The following is a 4,913-nucleotide window of genomic DNA, read 5'->3' as shown; positions in this document are numbered from 1 at the left end:
GAGTCATCAGCCCCAAGGGTGCCAGGTCAAAGTGGCAGAGGAGTAGACTCATGGCCATTTGGCTGAGAGTGCTCTTCGCTTTCGGTGTCCTTGCCAGGCCTCGAAGGACACGTCCTCTGGTGGCTGCAGTTCAAAGCAGAAGGCTTCCCGTGGAGCAAGTGTGGGCCTGTGGTGTCCGCTTCCTGCCCTCGGGTGATTCCACATGGCTGCTGAGGAAGGTGGATGACTGTGCCCTCTCCTGCTGCCTCAGCTCTGCGCAGGCACAGCCAAGGCCAGGCTCCACATGCGGCACAGGAATGGCTCCTACCCTTCTGCAGCGGGGCAGGGTGGCAGGCCAAGGAGAAGAGCAGCCCAGCCACAGTGCTCACTACCTGCCCCCACTTGGTCTGTGCTCCGGAAACAGCTCTGAGTGGGAACGTCAGGGCACGTCTGTGCTGTCCTCCTTTGCCTGCTGTTTCACCCAGGAGCACAACAGGGTTGCAAGGAGTCACCAAGCGTTTGGGCAAGACGCTGACAGTTGGGACAACACTGTACAAAAAGCTGCTTGTCTGCAGGAATGCGGATATGAAGCTGCACCTCTGCACATCTGAAGCCATTTCCCCCAGAGCCCCTGGGGCCAGGGCATGGGTGATTCACCCCGAGGTGAGGCTGAGGTCTCTCATAGTGGCTCAGCACTTTCTGGTGACTGCTGCTGCCACCTTGCAATTAAAGGGCCCTGAAGGTGCCCATCTGTCCCTGAGCTGGGCAAAACAAGCCAGACCCTCCGGGTCAGTGACCTGAATAAGACACCCACCAGTGATGCAAAGATGAGTGTTGTTTTGCTTGGGAAGAGTGTGCCGAAGCCAACAGGTCCACTTGGCAATGGCTGACACTCAGGCATGAGTCAGCAGCTCCTTCCTTGCTCTCCAGGACATGTTGAGCCGCTGCTTCTCCTCGGGACAGCGTTTGCCTCCTGAGCGCAGGAGGGCTTTGTTTGACCATCACCTCCCAACCACCCTGAGGTTCCAAGTCCCCTCAGCAGAACAGCCATCCTGCACGGGCTTGGCTGGGATCTGAGCATCTCCATAGCCTGCAGGCACTGGTCTTGCTCAGGGCTGGCCAGAGCCCACCAAAGAGAGACCCTTCTGAGAGCCCTTCAGGCTTGCTCCACAGGCAGAGTCCTAAGTAAGCAGTGGCCATGTTCCCTGGGAAGGGCAAGACGTGCACAATACCCAGTCATGGCCTGAATCTGCCCCAAGGCTTCACCAGCACCTGGAAAGGGAGCTCAAGGAGCGTTGTTGTGCGGGAGAACCATAATTGCTATCAACACGGTGATGTGAGTGATTTTTCCAGGATGAAAAGGGAGCCAAGCAATTCAGGCAGAGGAGGCATCTTTCATCTTCCAGCAGAGCTTTGAGAAGCCAAAATTGCCATTTCTCAACATGCTTCGTGTTTGGGTGATTTTTCAGCTCCCCTGGGGCTCTGGGCCACAGTATAAAAGTGGCCCAACTGCCAGCTCCTCCATCCTCTCCTCGTGCCTTCCTCTGCTTCGGGAAGTTGGTAAGTCTCAGTTCATTTTGCCTCTTGTCTCCCTGGTTGGCATAACAGTTTTTGTATTGAGGGCCTCCCTTGTTCTGGGTAAATGGTCTGGGATGTGGAACAGGACATTGGTTGGTTTCTTTGCCAGCCGTGGTTCTTTGCAAGGCTCAGGTCCTACGGCCAGCACTGTCTAACCAATGAACTGGGCACTTCCTCCACCATCCACAATTCAGCAATGCTGCTTTTGCACTAGTGTAGGATGAGGCGATTCCTCAGGAGATCTAGTCCACCATTCATGTCTTCCTCCATAGCGGCTGCTGTCTCCAGGAGCCCTGTTTGCGCTGTGCTCAGCATGTCCCTTCCTGAGAGCAGTGGGTGAGAGCAGCCCGACCTGGCAAGACCAGGGGGCTCAAGGGCAGGCATTTGGCTGAGTGAACAAATGGGTGCTGGTACAAGGGCTGATGACCTTGTGTGGAAATGCACAGCTGATTCCAAGGAGAGGGATCCCCATGATCCGTAGCAGAAAATTCTTTCCCTGCCTACATCCACAGCATCAAGGCTGTGCTCAACCCATCTGAAAACCCCACATCTATATTCTTATACTGGGAAGAGGCTTAATGAGGACTCTCTTTGGGGGCCTTCTCCACCAAGCCTTCAAGGCCAAGCAGGAGGATTGCTGTGAAATCCCCTCACAACCTGCAGACAATCCCTTGGTAAAGGAGCACCCAGAGGCAGCAGAGCAGCTGGAGGGGGACTGCTCCCCTCCTGTGCGGGTCCTTCTGAGAAGGGACCAGGCTGGAAAATACCCTGTGCTCCCCTCTGCTGGGAGGTGGGATGGTGCAGGAAGAGGGAAGGCTTTTATCCTGTCCCTGGCCAGGCAGTGCCCGTTGCCAGAGGCGCTGAGCTGGGCGTCTGACAGGGCCCGGCAGCTCATGGCTTCTGCTCCTTCTCTCGGCCTCACAGGGTCGCCTCCCTCCAGTAGACATGTCGTGCTACAGCCCGTGCCTGCCCGCTGCCTGCGGCCCAACCCCGCTTGCCAACAGCTGCAACGAGCCGTGCGTCCTCCGCTGCGCCGACTCCAGCGTTGCCATCCAGCCCTCGCCAGTGGTGGTGACACTGCCGGGCCCGATCCTCAGCTCCTTCCCCCCAAGAGCACAGCCGTGGGATCCAGCGCCTCGGCTGCCGTGGGCAGCTCTCTCAGCGCTGCCAGTGTGCCCATCGCTTCTGGGGGCTCCCTGGGGCTGGGGGGGCTATGGCCTGGGCCGGCACGGTGCCGTGGGCTCTGTGGGGCTCTGGGACGCAGCAATCTCTTATGCTAAGGCCCGAGGATTTGCCTGTCCGGTGCTCGAGTGCCAAGCAGCCTCGAGGAAAGCCCTGGAGACAGGCCTTGAGAATCATGGCTGTGCTCGGCAGAGAGCCGAGGCTCCCTACGCCTCCCGCCTGGAGAAGGGGCGCTGCGCTGCCCTTCTGTCTCTCCCCAGGAACCTCTCTCTTTCCTTTTCTTGCTTTGCTTTCCCTCGAGATGGCACCTCTTATCTGAGCTTTACTCAGCCTCCAAAATGCATTGCTTAAGCTCTCATCTGTTCCATTTTCCCTTGATTCTCTCAATAAAGACATCGGGCATCAGCTCTGCAAGAGAGTCATCTTTCTTTCCTCCTTCCCTCTTCTCCAATCCCAACCAGCAGAGTATCCAGAAGCATTCCTCCCTTGGTAAAACTATGGCTTTCTCCATAGTTTCTGGGCTTGAGAGAGCCTCGTCTTTTGCCTTTGACACCCTTTGGCAATGGAGATTGCCTTTCCACACGTGCAAGCAGTTGGATGGCTGGGCTCTCCATGGCTGTAGCAAGATCTGTTGTTGCCTGGCAAAGGTAAAGTGCAGCAGACAGACATCTGGATGGTTGGGAACTCTCTTGATTGCACATGGAGCACTTCTGGGCTGATCAGTCATTCCCTGACAACCTGGAATATAACTGTTGTGGAATACACAACTGAAGTCAGGATGGAAATTTACTGATGGCTAAAGCCAATCATCTTATGACCCTGTAAGTAACTGTCCCAGGAAAGACATTCTGCTTTCTGGGACACATGGAACACCCTTGGGTCTCTCTGAACTTCAAACACTCAAGAATTACATTTCTGTTCAGGTTTTCCACAATTTTTTTTGTCCTAGAAGAAAATAACTCACACTTTCGGTGCTTTAATGCTTGAACATTGTTAGGCAAAGAAAAAGGGAAGAAAAAAGCCCACCTAAATCACCTAAAGCCCATTAGAGTTTTAAGAGATGCTGATCTTGGTTAAAGCACAAGCTTTCACAACCAGATCTCAGCTGTGCCAGGAAACGGTCGCCCCAGTTTGGAAGTTGGACAGAATCCCCCTGACACAAGGGCTCCCAAGTGTTACAGTCAGTCATTAAAAACCGAAGCAGAGGTGAAAATGCAAATGCCCCCAGGAATCATCACCCAGCCCCAACCTGGGGAGTAGCTCCAATGTAGACCTGTGGTTTTTTCTCCTTTTATTCTCACCTCTGTTGTAAGGTGCATTCTTCAGGCTCTCAAGGAATATGCGCTCACGCTCTCATAACTGGTGGTCCTGAAAAGAGAGGGGGGATGGGATGGATATCAGAGAGTGCCACAGGAACGGGGTCACAGTCCAGGGTGTCACTCATGAGTAAGGGAAGTGACCCAAACCCTCCTTCATGTGGGCAGGTAGCCTTCTGTGCTACCTCCTGGGTGTATGGCCTTCCAGCCCCTGAGCCCATAACCTCACACTCTTAGCGAGACCCCCAGAGGAAGCTTCAAAGAGCATCCCTGCCTGGGGAAGGACCCAGGAGAGAGCTGATATGAGAGGATGGGACATCACTAAGCCTGAGTCCAGCAGAACTGGCTTTTCCCACCCAGGGATAGGCTGAGGAGAGGGGCAACCCTACTGAGCCAAGGATGTTCTCAATGAACCCAAGACAAGCTGTGAGGATCCACCCATCCTTGCTCCTGGTATCACTCCTCGAGGTGCCCATGGCTTCTGCAAACCCAGCTAGCCCAGAAGCTCAGAAATGACCTTAGGAGATCCCCCAGCCTGTTGCTATCAGGCTTCACCCAGCCCTGCTCCCACCCAGCTGATTGAAGCCCCTTCCAGCCCTGGTCTCCCACCACCTCATCTGCTGGGCCCTTAAATTCAGCAGCTGCAGATTGACGGAAGGCAGAAGGCCTTCAACAGTGTATGGTGCCTCTGCTGTTGAGAGGAGACAACAGAGCATCCCTTTTTTTGGTGCCTGCTTGTCCCTGTTGCAGGGCCCTCAACATCCTCCCAGTGCAAACAGGATTTAACCCACCTCCCTCTCCTATCCTACCCCCTTCGCCCCTTTCCAGGCAATGCCCTGGCACAGAGAGCTCAGCTGA

General features: G+C 55.1%; 1 pseudogene; it reads left to right on the top strand.

The window, feature by feature from the left end:
* Nucleotides 1-2,502: 2,502 nt before the first annotated feature.
* Nucleotides 2,503-2,837, top strand: LOC115616487 (annotated as a pseudogene).
* Nucleotides 2,838-4,913: the final 2,076 nt, after the last annotated feature.

Source organism: Strigops habroptila, chromosome 14, assembly GCF_004027225.2.
Source record: "Strigops habroptila isolate Jane chromosome 14, bStrHab1.2.pri, whole genome shotgun sequence".
In the NCBI taxonomy this organism is placed as follows: Eukaryota; Metazoa; Chordata; class Aves; order Psittaciformes; family Psittacidae; genus Strigops; species Strigops habroptila.
Note: the sequence above shows the minus strand (reverse complement) of the source record. Positions and strands in the feature narration are given on the sequence as shown.